The 21082-nt window shown below is 37.8% G+C and overlaps 1 long non-coding RNA gene across 1 annotated transcript; it reads right to left on the bottom strand.

The window, feature by feature from the left end:
• Positions 1-2101: 2101 nt before the first annotated feature.
• LOC136220313 (uncharacterized) lies at positions 2102-3907 on the bottom strand. The gene is made up of 2 exons (XR_010684466.1): positions 2930-3907; positions 2102-2552 (listed from the first exon to the last, which is right to left on the bottom strand). It is a non-coding gene; the product is annotated as an uncharacterized lncRNA (long non-coding RNA).
• Positions 3908-21082: the final 17175 nt, after the last annotated feature.

The following is a 21082-nucleotide window of genomic DNA, read 5'->3' as shown; positions in this document are numbered from 1 at the left end:
GAATTTGGAAAAAGAAAATATGTTTGCATAATATGATTTTTATTACGGTTTGGTGACATATTGATACAATGATCAATTGAACTAAAATAGAAGCATATATATAGAATTACAGGAGAGTCCAATTTCGACCAAATTTTTTGACCATTACTCCAAACTACATGTGAACACAATCTTAAATACATACATACATTTTCAAAACGTCATGTGATTGACATTTATTTGTTTAATTTTGTCAAAGTAAATTTATGGGCATGCAACACAATAATTAATGTCCATGACTTGTTTTATTTATTTTTTATTTTATATATTTTTTGTTTTCATTTATCATTGATTTTTATTTTAATTAGGTTGTCTTTACAAAGAAACCCAAAAATCGATAATGGAGGTTGTTAATGATGTTCCTTTGGAGGTGAATGGCGAATCTTTGCCGAAAGAAGAATGAGAGCAAGGGCATGTCAATGTCAAACCCTGTTAAGATTTACCGGGTATTTTCACTAATGATTCAATGGCTTATAATTTCTGCCGCGGCGGCAGACGGATGTTTGAACGACGCCGTTGTCGGATTGCCAAGAAACTACTTCGGAAGTGAAAAAGCTATCTTTCTTGACGTGATGATCCTCCACTTCTCCTTGAGTTTCAACTTCTGTTGGAGGTATTGCTACAATTTAGCGGAAGTAATTAATTAAGAGCGGAGCATAAATAATATTTTGCAAGGACTAATAAGAATTTGGAAAAGGAAAATATGTTTGCATAATATGATTTTTATTAAGGTTTGCTGAGGTATTGATACGATTCTCAATTGAACTAAAATAGAAGCATATAAGCATATATATATAGAATTATATGAGAGTCCGATTTCGACCAAATTTGACCATTGATACATGATAGTGTGAAATTAATCCTTCATGAATTCAAGTTTTTCATAATCTCTACGAACAAGAAGAAAAATCGCTATGAACAAGAAGAATGTTAGACAAACAGACAATTAATTCAGTCAAACAATCAGAACAACTACTTAACAGAACAAGAAGAAGAAAAATCGCTATGAACAAGAAGAAAAAGAAAAAAAAAATCATATACTGGCTTTTCTAAGAATGAAAGAAACTCTGAACAAGAAAGAAATTGTAGAAGTTGAACTCTGGCTTTATCACTGGAGGATTTTATTGGCACGCCGGTGACACTGTCGTTGGAACGTATGACTGCCGGCGCGGCAAAAATCAAAGCTCATGTAGTCATTCCCGTAAATGAAATTTGCCGGTAAGTCTTTAGTCGGTTTGACATTGCCTTCCTCTCTTCCCTCTTCCCGAAAAGGAAGAGGTTCTCCATTGAAAGTAACGTCTTGAGCAGGGTTCTCCATTCTAGGGGTTTCTTTGATTTTTCTGGGTTTCTTCTGTGAAATATCGATTAATCATTAAGAACTAGAAGGAGTTGATGCATATCAAGTTTGGTTGCATTATTTTTAATTTTATATTTATTTTCTTTGAGTTTATCTGCAGATGGTTTAAAAAAATGATTTTTATTTTTTTCAATAATCTATTAAATTTTAATAGAAATCATGTTATTAATAATACTTTAAAAAAATTATTGAATAGCTTACTAACAATATTATAATAATATAATCATATTATAAAACAAGTATATACTTCATTTGTTATTATAATTTCGCTAATGATTCAATGGCTTATAATTTCTGCCGCGGCGGCAGACGGACGTTTGAACGACGCCGTCGTCGGAGTGCCAAGAAACTACTTCGGAAGTGAGAAAGCTATCTTTCTTGACGTGATGATCCTCCACTTCTCCTTGAGTTTCAACTTCTGTTGGAGATATTGCTACAATTTAGCGGAAGTAATTAGTTAAGAGCGGAGCATAAATAATATTTTGCAAGGACTAATAAGAATTTGGAAAAGGAAAATATGTTTGCATAATATGATTTATATTAAGGTTTGCTGAAGTATTGATTCCATGCTCAATTGAACTAAAATAGAAGCATATATATATAGAATTATATGAGAGTCCGATTTCGACCAAATTTGACCATTGATACATGATAGTGTGAAATTAATCCTTCATGACCTCAAGTTTTTCATAATCTCTACGAACAGAAGAAAAATCGCTATGAACAAGAAGAATGTTAGACAAACAGACAATTAATTCAGTCAAACAATCAGAACAACTACTTAACAGAACAAGAAGAAGAAAAATCACTATGAACAAGAAGAAAAAGAAAAAAAAAATAATATAATGGCTTTTCTAAGAAAGAAAGAAACTCTGAACAAGAAAGAAATTGTAGAAGTTGAACTCTGGCTTTATCACCGGAGGATTTTATTGGCACGCCGGCGACGCTGTCGTTGGAACGTACGACTGCCGACGCGGCAAAAATCAAAGCTCATGTAGTCATTCCCGTAAATGAAATTTTCCGGTAAGTCTTTAGTCGGTTTGACATTGCCTTCCTCTCTTCCCTCTTCCCGAAAAGGAAGAGGTTCTCCATTGAAAGCAACGTCTTGAGCAGGATTCTCCATTCTGGGGGTTTCTTTGATTTTTCTGGGTTTCTTCTGTGAAATATCAATTAATCATTAAGAACTAGAATGAGTTGATGCATATCAAGTTTGGTTGCATTATTTTTAATTTTATATTTATTTTCTATAAGTTTATCTGCAGAATGTTTAAAAAAATGCTTTTTATTTTTTTTAATAATCTATTAAATTTTAATAGAAATCATGTTATTAATAATACTTTAAAAAAATTATTGAATAACTTACTAACAATATTATAATAATATTATTATAATCATATTATAAAACAAGTATATACTTCATTTCTTATTATAAGACACTAAGCCAATGAAACACAAAAACAAGGAAAACGAGAAGAAGAAAGGAAGGAAAAGAAGAACATAGAAAAAGAAAGGAGAGACGGGGAAATCTACTACCTAGAGGTCGCTATCGGCCGTTGACATCCTCGGGGAGAAGAGATCCGCCATGGTTGAGGTTTTGATTCTGAGATGTTCGATAAAGGTAAGAAGAACATGGAGAAAACGAAGAGGCGATCGCAGTTGAGAGTCGCCGTCGTCAGCCATCGATGAGGAGCTTCTAGGTTTTCAGTAGAGAGAGATGAGGAAAATGGAGGCTGTAAATGATTTAGGGTTGAGACTCAAATCCTAAAAGGTAAAGTTTTATACTCTATTTAAATCCCATTTTTAATCTGGGCCATTTGATCAAAAGGATCAGCGGCTGACCTTAAGCCCATTTCGCCTATTGTCGTAGATGGACCAGGTTACCAGGTAAGTTATCTAACCTATCTATTTCATTTTTTATTCTATTTTTACACTTCATTAAACTTAGTATTAGCTTTATGTTTTAATAGGTTAGTTTTAAAACTATTGAATTGATTACTTAAATTTCTAATGTGTCGCTTTTGCTGTTTTGTATATGTATATATATTTAATAATTAGTTATTGCATACTTTTTGTTAATTTTTATGTGAGCTAATTAAATAAGTGTAATTTTATATTTGAATATTAACTAATAAATTATGTTTGTTGTCAAATTTCATGTCTTAAGATTAGATTTTTAGTGTTAAAATTTCCCCGTTTGATTATCGGGACCAATTTGAATATCACATTTGTTGATAAATCGAGAATATAGATTCAATTGTCCAATTCGATTATACGTGGTTAAATTCATTTTGATGTATATTTAATATGCATTAATTAAAAAATTAAATTTCAATTTGCCACGTATCGTAAATATATGTGTGGTTTATTATTACTATGAGAAAATTAACATGTTAACATTATTATAATATTTATAATGTACTTCAATTAAAGTTCATTTTTTTAGCGTGTATGTGATATATGCAAATCAAGTTGAACTTTAATGATGTTATCATATACATAAAATTTAAACCGAATTTAATTCAAAGCGTTCTCCCGGATCTTTCGAAAGATCAGAATTAAAATAAATCAATTCGAGATGTTATCTCGAATCAATAAGAATAATCAGATTAATTCGAATCGATGTGAAAACGTCATTCGAATCCATAACCGAGTTAATTCTAATCGATGTGAAAACGTCGTTGGAATTCAAAATACCCCTTATTAAGATATTTTATTCTATTTATCGTATATGTGATATACGTAAAATAAAAATTGAATTTTAATTCAATAAAATACAATCACGTGTATGCTATATGCGTAATTTAAAACAAAAATAAATCAATTCGAAATGTTATTTCGAATCAATAAAAGGCAACCAAGTTAATTCGGATTGATGTGAAAACGTCATTCGAATTCGTAACCCAATTAATTCTAATCGATGTGAAAACGTTGTTAGAATTCAATGCTAAAATAACCCCAAAACACGTGTGAATACCTGGTTTATATCGACAATTCAAAATAAATCAAACAAATTTAACGCAAAAACCACATCTTAGTACCAATATTTGGGCGGGGTAGGGTGATTAATCAAGTTTTTCTTCCCTACACGTAACCGACAAACGAACCTAAAATCTCTATTTCGCAGACCTCCTTATCTATTAAAATTCAACCATTTTTGATGTCCAATCACGCCTTAATTCTGATTGGTGGCGACTCTAAAAAATAGTTTTAATTAGGAAAAACTATTAACCGATCTAGCTTCCGGCGTTCGTGCCCCTGAAAAATCCGGTAGCGACAGATACTACTGCCAACTGGCCTCGTGTGATAGAGTACGTGGAGACCACATGGCTAGTGCATAAAGAGAAGTTCTGTCGAGCATGGACGAACAAGGTGTTGCACTTAGGAAACACCACAATCTGTCGAGTGGAGAGTTCACATGCACAGTTGAAATAGTGGTTGAATTCATCTACTGGTGCACTCGATACAGTGTGGGCGAAAGTGCACAAGGACATTGAGGCTCAGATCGAGGCGATCAAGTAAGACATTTATTCTATTATTTGCTTTAATCTTTTAAAATTTAATACATTAGTTTTGTAATCCTTTACTGTATATAATCAGATACTCACTCGAGGACTTGAGAAGAAGATCTGCGGTGAATCACTGTGGAGCACCTTTCAAGTATCTCGACTTACACGTTTCACATTACTACTTGGCTGTACTAAATGATGAGCTCAAGCATATGCACGGATTAAGTATGGATGTGGTAAGTGAATGCGGATGCGTGTTGCCCATGATTCAAGGCATTCCGTGTGCATATGAGCTTAAAACATATATTGACACAGATGAATCGGTCCGTGCTGACCGCATCCATCCTTTTTGGAGATCTCTTGCATTTGAAGGGTTGAGTGACATACCAGTTACTGCTCCAGTATATGCTGACGGATCTAAGGGTCACCAGTTTTTTCACTCTCTTGTGGAAAATGTTGAAAAATTAGATCCTTCAATGGTGCGTAGCATATCGATGATGATTCATGATCAGATAAACCTGGAACAAAGAGGCTTCAAAGAACTTGAGGTCAAAGACACTGTTAGGGGTAGACCAAAGGGAAATTCATCAACAAAACGAAATCCGAGTGCATGGGAGTACAGTCAACGAGGTCGAGCACGATCATCAGGTTCGAGGAGTAGTCGTAGTCGAGACCGTTCCTCATCCTCATCTGTGCATAACAACCAGATGCCGGGTATATTTTATTTTATTAATATATATGTTGAAGTTAAAGTAAATATATTTTTTATTGATGAATTTCATATATTAATATTTTCAGTCGGATTTGATGTGGATATCGTCGGTTACCACCATTTACATCGGGTTCAAGGTCTCATCGTACCATTTATTACTGGATTCCATGATGTTGTAGCAGATGGTAACTGTGGATTTCATGTTTTAGCCGATGCCATCACCTATAACCAAGAGGAGTGGAAGCTGATGAGAGTGCTCATAGAGAATAAGATGCGGGCAAACTGTGATCTGTATGCGCCAGTGTACGGGAACGGATTTGATGCTGCCCTCACACGTATTAAATGGGCAGGAGCGGGTTGTGGTGAGTCCCACTGGATGGTGAGTCCGGATGACTTATATGCTGCTGCATTTGTATTGAATGCAATAATATTCCTTTTTACTACACAACAGTTAGGATGTTGCACTATACTGCCGATGCGTTCAGACGATGGAAGACCACCAGAGCGAGAGATTGTGCTTTGTCATTTGGGGAGTTATCATCACTACATACGTCTTTATTTACATCCTACATTTCCAGTGCCTCCCATTGCCACCCAATGGCGTATATTTCATCATTCGAGTGTTCATCACTTTGACAATCTATACGCTGAAAAGAGAGAGGCTTGGACTAGATTAAGTTAGTTTTATATGTTCTAATTAATAATATTTATTCATTAACTTATATTATTGCTACTGATTTTAGTTAAAATTGTATGGTATTTTTAGGTTTTAAGTACAATTCTGTAGTTACGGGTTTAACGACCTATTTACGGGTTTAACGACCTATTTACTGGTTTAAAAAGCTATTTTTTTCCAATCCGATGGTCGGGCGTGATAGACACACGCCTCACCGCGTGGTCGGACGTGATAGCCAAATGTCCGACCTTGCGGTGAGGCGTGATAGCCACACACCTGAGTGTCGAGAGAGAAAAAAAAGCTTTTTCCCACCCTTAACTCATGAAAGGGCATTTTCGTCCTTTTACGGGGCTAAGGGTGGGAATTTGAGGTTGGGTTTAACAACGCCCTTTTTATATTCATTAGCACAGATGATTATCCAAATCTGTAGAAGAAATGAATATATTTTTTATTCGAATGCAGGCATAAAAATTTATTTTTATTGTTTGCATCCCTTACTTATGATTTCAATATATATGTTTAGAGAATATATATGTTCACATGAGATTATATCCGAGTAATATTTATTTTTCCAGAGAATATTATATTTCTAGATAGGTGATGTAGTCTTAAACTAACCATTGATTGGTGAATTGATCTAGTGCAATTTACAAAAGTCACTCTATTCCAAATACTTTCAAGCAAGAGTTATGAAGAAAGATGATGAACAAAAACGGACTCAAAGATGAAAATTCAAATGTTGGAATGATACATGACAATGTGAAATTAATCCTTCATGAATTCAGGTTTTTCATAATCGCTACGAATAAGAAGAAAAATCGCTACGAACAAGAAGAAAAATCGCTATGAACAAGAAGAATGTTTGCCGGTAATTCTTTAGTCGGTTTGACATTGCCTTCCTCTCTTCCATCTTCCGGAAAAGGAAGAGGTTCTCCATTGAAAGTAGCGTCTTGAGCAGGGTTCTCCATTCTGGGGGTTTCTTTGATTTTTCTGGGTTTCTTCTGTGAAATATCGATTAATCATTAAGAACTAGAAGGAGTTGATGCATATCAAGTTTGGTTGCATTATTTTTAATTTTATATTTATTTTCTTTGAGTTTATCTGCAGAAGATTTAAAAAAATGCTTTTTATTTTTTTCAATAATCTATTAAATTTTAATAGAAATCATGTTATCAATAATACTTTAAAAAAATTATTGAATAGCTTACTAACAATATTATAATAATATGATTATAATCATATTATAAAACAAGTATATACTTCATTTCTTATTATAATCATATTAAAAAATGAGAACAAATTTTTTGGAGGAATAAAATATATATTTTTTTGAAGAAAAGAATAAAATATATTTATTCTAAAAAACATAATTCCCGTGTAAATGTACATGAGAGAATATGAGAATATTGGATATATCACCTTTAATTTTTTAACTATATATATTTATTACATATTAAGGACATAAATTCATGAAATATTTATTTCAGTCTATATAATGGATGATTTTTATTTTTATTTTTTTTAATTTCAATTTTATTTGTATGACTATTCTTATAAAACAAAAAATATAATAAAACAATAAAAGTTTTTGAAAATTTTATTGCAGCAATTATTTATTGTATATATTTAAATTTGATTGTGCGTACAAGACCATGCCATACTTGCACTAACATTACACATTGTCAACAAAAATAATGAGCAGACGTTATTTGTTTCGTGAGGTGAAGAAATCGAGATCCAAATGAATAAAATTATTTACGGTTTCTTGTCTTGTTTCTTGTTCTTAAGACAGATAAATTATTTTGTGATTTTAAAAAATACACAGAAAAATGTAATTGAATTGATTTGGCAGAGGAAATGTGAGCAACAATTTTTATATGTGGGTTACTATACCCAGCCCCAATTTCACACTTCCAGCCCCGGAAAAAGACGTAACCGCCCTTTAATCAAAAACTGAAAATTCCAAACCCTCCCAAACTCTCTCAAAGTCTCCCAAATACATTTTGATCCGAATCAAAGACAACACGTTTAATGGAGGGCAATCTGTTATCATCGGGAAGAGACGGGAGTGATGTTGTGTCTGAAGTCGAGGTATTTTTCTGATTGAACTTCCTTTGATTTCTGTAATTTGATTTAAAAAAAAATTTGCTGGTTCGGCACTCGGGCGTGTGAGCATCACGCCCCACCATGTTGTGGGGCGTTTGAACATCATGCCCCACTATGAGGTGGGATGCGATGTTCAAACGCCCCACCATGAGGGGGGACGTGATGTTCATACACCCCACCATAAGGTGGGACGTGATGCTCATACGTCCCACCATGAGGTGGGACGTGATGCTTATACGCCCCACCACATAGTGGGGCGTGATGCTCACACGCCCGAGTATATTTGTGGCTGCTTTTTTGGGTTTAGACACCGAAACGCTGTAGAAATGTCACGTTTTGGAATGTAATGTTCGTTATTTATCATTTACAGAAGGTTTCGTGGGAAGAATTTGACGGAAACGACATTGATTACAGTTCGCAGTTTTTTCCCAAACAAACGTTTCAAACATATCATAAATCTGTTAACTGGGTAAAACAGACGGCAATTGGGATCGACTTCGAGTTAACCACAGCGTCGCACAAGACGAGGGGCAAGTCAAAGTGCATATTGGTTAAATCTGCTCGTGGTGTTAAGAATTATAGAAGGAAAAAGGATATGGATATGGATGTTATACTACGGAGGGATACAAAAACAAAGTACTGTGGTTGCAAATTCCAGATAAAGGTTCTGGAAATCGCTGAATTAGGCGGTTGGGTAGTGAATGGGATTCCTGGAGATAGAGGACAACACTCTCATCAGTAGGCTGTATATCGTCAGGGCTACAGACAGATGAGCAGACTAAGCCCGGGTTCTAAAAAACTTGTTCGTGAAATGAGTTCAGCTCAAGCTAAGCCTTGTGCTATTTTTGCTGCAATCAAAGAAAAACATCCGGAGATTGCCCGACACAAAGACATATCTATAATTACAGGGAGAAAATCAGGATTGAGAGCTTTGAGGGTCGGGATGTAATCAGTCAGTTTTATCGGCTTGCTATAGATAAGGAATATGTACATTGGATGCAAGCGGTGCCGGGCAGTAATGTTGTGACTCACTTATTTATGGCACATCCAATATCGATCACACTGTTCCGATCTTATTACTTGTTTGTTGGTATGGATTCAACATATAAAACAAACAAGTATAAGATGCCATTCTTTGAGATCATTGGAATGACGCCTTCAAATAAAAACTTCTTGATCGCCTATGCAATCATGAAGGATGAAACTGAGGGAAGTTATATGTGGGTGTTACAAAAATTGAAGCTTTTGCTCCAACCTGATGTGCATTCGACAGCCATTGCTACAGACCGGGAGTTAGGACTGATGCTGCCGGTTTGTGAGGTATTTCCTCATAGTTGATGCGGCCTCCGGTGAAGAAGGCCGATCTTAGGGATAAGTGTACCCAGTCGTTATCAAGTAATAAATCTGGAAAGTCCAGGTATCGAATCCACAGGACTTATTTACCGCAAGTATTGAACTACTCGGTCTCAGGTGTTATCTAGGCTTTGTGGGGTGTGAATTTGGTTTGATTAAGTTAATCTACTCCTAGGTTGAATTACACTACTCCTAGCTAAGTTATCTAGTTCTAACTAAGTTATTCTACGCCTAATTAAGTTAAACTACTCCTAATTAAGTTAAACTACTCCTAATTGATCTTTCACTAATGCAATTACCCGAAGGAACATGGTATGAACGATAATAATGAAGTTAGGTTATTAGGTCTATTGATTAAAAACCTAATCTAAGTAACTTGTATTCAAGGCGATTAACACTACTTACCCTCCTGAAGTTGCTAGTGCGTGATTCCCTTGTAAGGCCAAAACTAGGTCTAAGGCTCAGCAATTTGGGCTTAATCAACTAAGAGGTCGTCAGTCTCCTAGGCTATAACTACGTCAGATTCAGCTCACAATATGTGCCTACTCGATTTTGGGGCTTTTGAATGAGTTAAACCAATTGAATAAAGCGTAAGACAAAGATTAAACAAACAATCATAGAACAAAACAAGAGCTAAAATATTATTAAAGATGAAGAACAATGTCACAGGATACAATTAGCCTAGGATTCATAGACTGTATCAAAGAGTAAAAACAAGGAAAAGTAAAAGGAGATATGAAAATCCCTTTCAAGGAACCTGTCTACTCTGCAATCGACTTCCTAGGTCTTAAGGACGGACCTTGAATATTCCTCGAGAACAGCTTTGAAGGAGCTTCAATGGAGGTTGATGAAGATGGAGGAGATGGAGAGGAAATTCAAGGGGAAAGCTAAAGTAATTTACAAATAATGAAAGATGCGTAATTTACATTGGAAAAATCTTATTTATAGACGCGGCTTGGGCCCTCTTTTTGACATATTTCGTGTCCTTATGCAGGTAGGAAGTCGTGGGGTCCATCGTGGAGTCGTGGGGGAAGAATTGGTCTTTTTGACCAATTCCCGCAGGCCTGCTCGCCGAGCAGGGCGAGCTGCTCGTCGCGAGCAGGCGCAGCCTGCTCGGTGAGCTGGCCTACGAAGGCCAGCTCGCCGAAGCAGGCCCTTGAGGGCCAGCTCGGCGAGCTGGCCTAAAATAGGCCAGTTCGACGAGCAGTCTTGCCCGATATGCCTCCGCGAGTTTGTCGAAACTTGATCAACGTGTTTTTCGCCCGAACTTGTCCATGCGCATGCACAAAAACTCCAGATAACATTAGTCCAAAGGCCAAATTGACCCGTCAATCGCTTATTTGAGCAAACGCTTCGTTTGGTGCGACTTTTGACGGATCAATTAGCTTTAAAAGATAACGGAATTATAATATGCATGCCATTTTGGCCGTATTTGCCTAGATTTATCATAATACGAGCCGAAACAACGAAAAGTAAATAAAACATTTCCATTTTCTAACTAACTCACACAAAAGCATTTAAATGCGAGAATCGCTCGCTTATTAACTAAATAACGCTAAAACCCGTCCTAAAACCGTACCCAAAGATAGGGGTTTTTGCCCCCTATCAAACCTCCTCGCACTTAAAACTTTACTTGTCCCCAAGTAAACTAAAAAACTAAACCCGCAATCACAAGCAAGCTAGAAAACCTCCCGGTTTGACTAGGTGCTTGACACAATTTCGAGCATCTGTAGTTACATGCATTCGGAAATACAAAGTAGAGACACGATATCCAAAAGCCGCATTTCAATTATCATAGGTCATATGTTTTACGAGAAAGGACACATGTTCAATTAAACGAGCTTGAGGGGATCGCTAAGTAAAACACCTCACCATAGGTAGTTCACTCATTTCACACAATTTTGGTGGCTAAAGTGTTTACTCTCGGCTTATGTTCTTGCTTAGGATTACGTTGATTTTGCACGTTCATCCGAGTTCCTCTACTATGCTATATGACTCTGATGATATCAAAACCAGCCTCGAATTGGGCTTGTAATGTGGTTAGAGGGTTAAAGGTACAACAAGGGTTAATAGTTCGAGCGCTAGAAAAATAAAGTTCAAATGGCTTTGGCAAATATGAAGTGATTGAGCTTTTTATTCATTCATTATTCTCTTTAGAATGTTTTCTTGAGACGTTTTGATTTTGAGAACTGGGGAATGAAGTTCTCCCCTTTTTGTTCGTCTCTTTTCTTTTTCTTTTCTCTTTTTTTTCTGTTTTTCTTTCCGGATAGCATTGCTCAATCACTTCTTAGTCTTTTGGCTTGCCACTATGATGCCATAAACAAGGATAAAGCGCTAGAAGAAGACAAAGGCTCAATTCGAGCTTTGCAAAAACTGGGTTAAGTAGCAAACCGAGTGATGGTTTGCAAAAAATGGGGTTAGAACGAAAGAAAAATCTATAAACTACAAAAATATGGGCTCAAAGGGGCTTCCTAGAGTGGATAAAAAAAGAAAATAAGGTAAAGAAAAGGGTTAATTCTAATGAGGCTGATTTCATCGTTTATCATCTCAAATCATTGCATGTAGGTTCAACTCAGTATTAGGTGCAAAATCTGTAATCTTCCACAAGTCAAAGCATTCACACAAAAATGTCAAGAAAAAGAGCTTTTTGATGTTCGCTCTTAGGCTCAAATTCAACTCACAATTCTTTGGGTTTCAATTTTGTGTTTACTAGTTTTCCCCAAACTCGAGTTTAATATCACATGCCTTCAATTCTTAAGTTATCTACCTAAGTAATGATTTTAGCATTTCTTCAAAAGTAGGGTCTAAATGCAAACTTTAGCTCATGCTTTTACAGATACAAGGATTGTGTCCTACACCTAAACTAGTTGTCATGCAACCTTGGATTCGGTTCTCAGCCCTCAAGGACAAATAACGAAGTTTAGATTCGAAGGAGGTTCACGGTTTTAGGTCCTAAACATGCAAAACATAAATAAAACCCGAAAAACGAAAAACTAAACTAGACACGACGCAACAAATTTTTTAAAAAATATACAATTTTTGTAAGTTTGTCTACCCCTCCTCCTCACACTAAAAATATGCAATAAGTTCCAACATTGCATCACAAATCATAAAGAACAAGTGTAAAAAGTTAGGGTGGAGAAGACAACTTACTGATCGGCCGGAGGGTATGGCCAAGGCATGTTGTAGCATTCGCAGTAGTCTGCCGCTACGTATTCAAGATCCGAAAGCCTTCGGTCCATATTCTGCTCAAAGTTAGTGAACCGTTGGTCCATCTGTTGAACAATGTTAAAGGTCCGTAGGTTAAGATCTCGCATTTCTGCCATCATGGTGTTGATGGCTTGGAACTGGGCCTCCGTCCCCGGCGCTTGGTGTTCCGTTTGGTCATCTGCTGCTGCAGCCTCTTCTTCCTCATGTTCATTGTGATCTCCTTGTCCTTGTTGTGGTGGGTTTCTTGCCCGTTTCCTTGCCCTTCCACTTGAGCTTGCTCCTCCAGATGGATTCCTGTTCAAAACTGAATGGAAAGTAGATTTTCCTATAAATGTGGCGTTAAGCAAGGTGGGGTGGAAACCATCTTCCCGAATGTCCAAATCTTTGAATTGGCTATCAAGGAAGTTGGTAACCAAATGTCCAAGGCCAACGGACCTGTGTTTTCTACTTGTCTGGCTTGAAAAGCCTTCAAAGATGGCTTTGATACTATCAACGGGTTTTTGGTTGGCCACACACCACAGTATGAGCAATTCCGTCTTTGAGATTTTATTGCTCTCATTTTTCCCTAACAAGTTGTGAGCCACAAACTTATGTACAAGGTTTAGCACTGGGTCTCTAAGGGATATTGGGCTAGCAGTGCGGGAGTCAAATTCTGATAAGCCTGTTAATTGCTCCCAAGCTTTATCTTTTGTCATGGGTTCCTCAAAACCCGAGACTGCCTCTGGATGGTTATAGACTCCCATCAAGGCTGCTAATGTAGTGTCATTGAGACGATAGGGGACACCGTTCAGTCTAAAAGAATGCTTACCACACCCCGCGGGTAGCTCCTTTCTCAAAGTGGTCAGAAATTCTACAGTGAAATTATAGTACACCAGGGTCCTTTTTGTGGCCAGTCTATGCCAACCATGGAATTTTAGGACTTCATTGAAGTCCTTTTCCAGACCTATAGATGCTAGATATTTCTGGTCAACAATGATTAAGGTGGCAAGTTCTTGCTTAGAAAACCACTAATATAACAATCCCTCTCGCTCATTTACTAATCCAAAAGGTGGGTTATACTTAGCTTGCAGGACGTCACTGAATTCGACGTCCGAGTCGGCTTCATTGTCAACCGTTATCTTGGACTTGCCTTTCCTTCCCATCGTACCTGAGAGATAGACCAAAACGGACTAGTTAGAATCCCTTTACATGAATAAACATAAATCCCCAAACAACCAATAATTAGGCATAAACCATAGCTTAGGAGCTTAGGGACCAAAATCATGAACTTTCAGTCCCTAAGTATTTTACCCGTAAGTCCAAATTCGTGCAAAATTGACAATGCCCAGTGACCAAAATGTGCTAAAAGTGTGATATAGAGTTCTATTGGCAAGTTTTCAAATATAAACTGAATAGTTGGATTTTGAGCTAAAATGAAGGTTTTACCCAAATTTAGCAATTTCTCCAAAAATTCACAAATTAAGAACAAAAATCATACCTAAACCACATATTGATCATAATGTAACTATATATTGCAAGAATATCAAGAATTAAAAGCAAATAAAAGGTTATTTGAGAGAAAGGGGAAAAACCCAAAACTTAGGTTTTATCCCAAATCTCACAAATTAACCCCCTAAACTAAAATCTAAGCCTAAAAACATGTTAGAAATAAAAAATGGGTAAAGATTCATACCTTATTTGTTGAATTCGGGTTAGTATGGTGGATTTGGGGGGTTAGATTTTGAGAGGGAAAGAAAAGAAAAGAAAGAAAAGGGAGAAAGAAAGAATGGAAGAAAGAAATGAATAAAAAGAAAGTGGGGGAAGGGGATGATGAGTCACCCCCCTCCTTTTCTTTTTTTTTCTTTTCTTCTTTCTTTCTCTCTCTCTTTTTTTTGTTCGGGATTAAAATCCCGAACAGCCCGTGTCGGCCGAGCTGACTGGCTCGGTCGATCAGCCCGGCGAGCTGGGCGGCAACGCCTAGCTCGCCCGGGCTGGACGTTTTTTTTAGAGAGTATGGGGAGCAAAACTTGACAATGTAAATAAATAGAAAGAGGGAAAAATGTGAATTAAAAATTAACAACCAAAATTAACAAAAAAATAAAAGAAAAGGAAACTGCAGAAGTAATTGTTCAAGCTTTAAATTTAAACCGAGGAGAACTCGATTTCTCCCCCTTACTCAATCCTTTCTCAGGATCTTTGGATTCTTCTCCGTTGTGCTTGGGAGAGAACCCTGTGGCCTTTCCTGCCTGTTCCTATTGATCTGAGCTACCTGATTGCTCAAATCCTTGCAGAAAGCTTCATTGTTGGCAAGCCTAGCCGAGATCTCCTTTAAAAGAGTAACCACCTCGTCAGATTCCTTAGGAGGTTGCATTGGCCCTTGGTTCTGCTGTTGATATGGGGGCATGCCAAGCCCCTGCTCTCTATGTTCCTGAACAAAACCGCTGGGAGGTCGAAGCACATTCTGATTTGAATTCCCGTAAGATAGGTTCGGGTGCTGAGGCCTCCTATAGTTGTTGTTGTTGTTGTAGGAGTTGTGGTTGTAGTTGTTATAGTTCTGGTTGTACCTCGGCTGTCCCCCAACATAATTGACCATCTCCACCCCATCTCCAGTGAAAGGGCTACCTGCCTGACATTCCTTTCCATGGTGGTCGCCGCCACAGTGCACACAGGTGGGAGGTTGGCTGAATTTAGCCAACAGGACATCCATCTTCCTACTTATATCCGCAACACTCGGATTTTGTTCTTGTTCTTCCACAGCAAATACCCGATGCCTTGTGGGGCCAGCGAGCTTCTGTTCTTTCCACTGCACGCTCTTCCTAGCCAGCTCATTAATCATGTCATATGCCTCTGTTGCTGTCTTCCTAAACAAATCTCCACCCGCTGTGGAGTCTATAATAGCCCTGTTGGTGGGTGTCAATTCGTGATAGAAGACTCTCACCAATTGATGCTTGGGTATGTCATGATGAGGGCACATGCGCAGCATTTTCCTGAATCGGGTCCAAGATGTGTGGAGCGCTTCGTGCTCGGGTTGGTGGAAGGATGTGATCTCACCCCTGAGCATCACCGTCTTCGAGGGAGGAAAGTAGTAGGACAAGAATTCCTTCTCCAATCCTGCCCAAGTCGTGATTGATCCGGGCTCCAGTGTTCTCAGCCATTCCAAAGCTTGCCCAGTCAGAGAAAACGGGAACAACTTCAGCCTAGCAGCATCTTGGGGAACCCCATTTGTTCTTGCAGTGTCTGCGCACATTAGGAAGCGATCCAGATGATCATTCGGGCTCTCATGTGCTTCCCCTCCAAACAATCCGGTCTGTTGGATCAAGTGAATTATACCGGACTTGATTTCGTATGTATTAGCCGGAATATTCGGAGCGGCAATGCCGGACAAATGCTGGTGTCGGTGTGGTGCCAGGATCTCACTCATCAGACGAGTGTCATTTTCTGGCCCGATGTCCTCAGTGTTTCGCTCATTGTTCCGTTCATTGTCAGTCATCTTGATAGGCTCGATGATCTCGTCTTGCTTCAGCTTTCCGATCTGTTTGCTCCTGCAAAGAGTACGTTCAAGTTCAAGGTTAAGAGGGACACACGGTATTCTTACTGATCTTGTAGGCATACGCTGAGAAGAAATAAATACAAGAAATAAAAGAAAGCGGAAAGAAAATTATACACATCATACAAGGTTGCACAGTTTTATACAAGTATTCTTATTGGTTTATACTGACAGAAACAGATTGATGTATATGGTACAAACCAGTAAAGATAAACAAGTATGTATCAGAATATGAACAAATATAAATATAAGAGTATTGATGCGTAAAGTCTAGGTGTAGAGCTTTTCTACGACAAAATGTATATTCGGTGAATGTGCTATGACTATGGATGTGATCTTTATAAATGCTCTATCCTTACTAGACGCTACGACTACTTAGGGGCAAGTGTACCCCGTCGTATCAAGTAATAATCCGGTTAAGACCGGGTATCGAATCCACGAGATTTATAATTACAAGTATTAGACGACTCGGTTTCGTATGTTATTTAAGCGGTGATTACTTTGGGATAAAGTAAGACACAACTACACACTATTCCTAACTATTGGCGACTCAGATTCGTGCAGCTAAAACTCTACGAAGCGGGGTGTGTATGATAAGTTATAACCACGATAAATAACGACTCTAAATGTATACGGATAATGGTTTACTCTTGCAAAGACGACCAAGTGTAGTAAGACCGACCCGTGAAGTACTTAGACTACGTGATTCCTAGTCAAGGCGTGTCTAATGCGGGGGAACTAGAAATTAGGGCCCGTAAGTTCCGTGGCTTGTCAATTCCTACGGTTTCCGGTTTGTCACTTCCGGTAAGGCAACACCTATATAATTCCCTAAAGATAGCCCGGATGGCGGCGGTAATCGCGTGCTCCTACACAATAATCAATTATCAATATCAAAACAAGCAATAAACATTAACACGTAAAGGGAAATAGAGATTATAAACCATAAATTATAAATATGGAAAGTGTTTAGATGAAATACAACCAAGCCTAGTACATAGGAAGAGTACAAGCTAATTAGCAAGTAAAAAGGGAGAATCCGCCCTTGGAACTAGCTAACCGGACTCAAAGCTGTCTCCTAGGTCGTGGAGGTGGAACTCTCGAGCTTGGTGACGAATGATGGAGCGGAACTTCGATGGAACACCGGAACAACCGAACAAGCTCTCGAGGGGGAGAGTTTAACTACAAAATCTGAATCTAAATTACAAGAAAAGAAAAGAGTATAGTATAGCTCTCTAGTATGTAATTGGTGTCAAATGAAGTTCAAGAGCTTCTAATTTATAGACATCAAGCAAGGGTAGGTTTGTAATTTCACAAAACACAAGTATGGAGCAACATTATTTGGTGCAGAAATCCCATGATACGCCCCGCGTAAATTGGTCTACGCCCCGCGTAAATTCCCATTCCGTCAGAAATCTTCTGCATGTGGACCAATTCGTTGTCTTGTTGACTCAAGTACGCCCTGCGTAAAGGGTGGTATGCCCCGCGTGTTTGAGTCTCTGGAGTTTTATCACTTGAATTGGTGACTTTACACCGTGCGTAGCTGAAGTACGCCCCGCGTAAAAGAGTCTCTGATCTTTTTATGTTGAAGAACTGCCTTTTACGCCCCGCGTATATAGTGGTATGCCCCGCGTAGGTATAGTTGACTCTGGGAGACAATGCAGTCTGACTTTCAGGATTAGGCCAATTATTGCCGACATGTGTCATACGCCCCGCGTAGTGTGTCATACGCCCCGCGTATGCTGAGTCAGTTCCACATGGTGCCTGCGGATAAGGCAATTATTTCTGGCACTATGTTTTACGCCCCGCGTACAGGATAATATGCCCCGCATATTGAGTGGATTTTTGCTCCTTTCTCGTACCTGAAATACAAATCTTGAGAGTCGAGTTAGCTTGACGTTTTTATTTCCTAAACTAATCAAAAACGAGGAAAATAAACTAAAAGTACGAGATTTATTTTTATTTCTTTATTTATCAAAAACACTTTATTTTTGCAATTAAACTTATTTATTTTACCCGAAATCATTCCGTAAATCACGCTAAAAGATAGGGGTAAAATACCCCTATCAAGTATACAAGTACAAAAGGTATAAACAAGCACAGATAGACAAGTATAAATACACGAATATAAACAAGCGTAAGTATAAACAAGTATGACTAATAAACAAGTATGCAAGTATTTGTATATGCAAGTATGAATATAAACAAGTATTATAAGCAAATATGTATAAACAAGCATGAACGATATAAACAAGTATAAGCATAAACAAGTATAACCATTATAGACAAGTATGTATAAACAAGTATATATAAACAAGTATAAACGATATAAATAAGTATAAACAAGTATCATGATTATAAACAAGTATATATATAAACAATGATATGAACAAGTATAAGTATAAACAAGTATAGTTATTATAAACAAGTAAGTATACACAAGTATAAATGATATTAACAAAGATATTCACAATGAATTGTATATAAACAAGTATATGTATAAACAGGTATAGGTATAAATAAGTACAAACGATATAACGATATAAACAAGGGTATTCACAATGAATGCCTAAACTAACAAATCGACCTTTGGTTCGATATTGCAGAAGAAATATATCCCCGGCAACGGAGCCAAAAACTTGATGCGGCCTCCGGTGAAGAAGGCCGATCTTAGGGATAAGTGTACCCCGTCGTTATCAAGTAATAAATCTGGAAAGTCCAGGTATCGAATCCACAGGACTTATTTACCACAAGTATTGAACTACTCGGTCTCAGGTGTTATCTAGGCTTTGTGGGGTTTGAATTTGGTTTGATTAAGTTAATCTACTCCTAGGTTGAATTACGCTACTCCTAGCTAAGTTATCTAGTTCTAACTAAGTTATTCTACGCCTAATTAAGTTAAACTACTCCTAATTAAGTTAAACTACTCCTAATTGATCTTTCACTAATCCAATTACCCGAAGGAACATGGTATGAACGATAATAATGAAGTTAGGTTATTAGGTCTATTGATTAAAAACCTAATCTAAGTCACTTGTATTCAAGGCGATTAACACTACTTACCCTCCTGAAGTTGCTAGTGCGTGATTCCCTTGTAAGGCCGAAACTAGGTCTAAGGCTCAGCAATTTGGGCTTAATCAACTAAGAGGTCGTCAATCTCCTAGGCTCTGACTAGGTCAGATTCAGCTCACAATATGTGCCTACTCGATTTTGGGGCTTTTGAATGAGTTAAACCAATTGAATAAAGCGTAAGACAAAGATTAAACAAACAATCATAGAACAAAACAAGAGCTAAAATATTATTAAAGATGAAGAACAATGTCACAGGATACAATTAGCCTAGGATTCATAGACTGTATCAAAGAGTAAAAACAAGGAAAAGTAAAAGGAGATACGAAAATCCCTTTCAAGGAACCTGTCTACTCTGCAATCGGCTTCCTAGGTCTTAAGGACGGACCTTGAATATTCCTCGAGAACAGCTTTGAAGGAGCTTCAATGGAGGTTGATGAAGATGGAGGAGATGGAGAGGAAATTCAAGGGGAAAGCTAAAGTAATTTACAAATAATGAAAGATGCGTAATTTACATTGGAAAAATCTTATTTATAGACGCGGCTTGGGACCTCTTTTTGACCTATTTCGTGTCCTTATACAGGTAGGAAGTTGTGGGGTCCATCGTGGAGTCGTGGGGGCGGAATTGGTCTTTTTGACCAATTCCCGCAGGCCTGCTCGCCGAGCAAGGCGAGCTGCTCGGCTTGCTCGGCGAGCAGGCCTCCAGGGGCCAGCTCGGCGAGCTGGCCTAAAATAGGCCAGTTCGACGAGTAGTCTTGCCCGATACGCCTCCGCGAGTTTATCGAAACTTGATCAACGTGTTTTTCGCCCGAACTTGTCCCTACGCATGCACAAAAACTCCAGATAACATTAGTCCAAAGGCCAAATTGACCCGTCAATCGCTTATTTGAGCAAACGCTTCGTTTGGTGCGACTTTTGACGGATCACTTAGCTTCAAAAGATAATGGAATTATAATATGCATGCCATTTTGGCCGTATTTGCCTAAATTGATCATAAAACGAGCCGAAACAACGAAAAGTAAATAAAACATTTCCATTTTCTAACTAACTCACACAAAAGCATTTAAATGCGAGAATCGCTCGCTTATTAACTAAATAACGCTAAAACCCGTCCTAAAACCGTACCCAAAGATAGGGTTTTTTGACCCCTATCAATAGTCATCATTTATTGTGCACATGGCATATTAATAAAGATGTGGAGGATAGAGTAGGCAAGTTGTGTGGAGTGAAGAGTTTCGGTGAAGTTTTTAAGAATTCTAAATGGAAACGTATAATTGAAGCCCCGACAGTAGCCGAATATGAGGCGGCAGTGTATGCCATGAAGGATACTACTGCCAACTGGCCTCGTGTGATAGAGTACGTGGAGACCACATGGCTAGTGCATAAAGAGAAGTTCTGTCGAGCATGGACGAATAATGTGTTGCACTTAGGAAACACCACAACCTGTCGAGTGGAGAGTTCACATGCACAGTTGAAACAGTGGTTGAATTCATCTACTGGTGCACTCGATACAGTGTGGGCAAAGGTGCAC

The sequence above is a fragment of the Euphorbia lathyris genome, chromosome 2 (assembly GCF_963576675.1).
Source record: "Euphorbia lathyris chromosome 2, ddEupLath1.1, whole genome shotgun sequence".
Taxonomy (NCBI): Eukaryota; Viridiplantae; Streptophyta; class Magnoliopsida; order Malpighiales; family Euphorbiaceae; genus Euphorbia; species Euphorbia lathyris.
The sequence above is the reverse complement of the archived record's forward strand: the minus strand, read 5'-3'. Positions and strand labels throughout refer to the sequence as shown.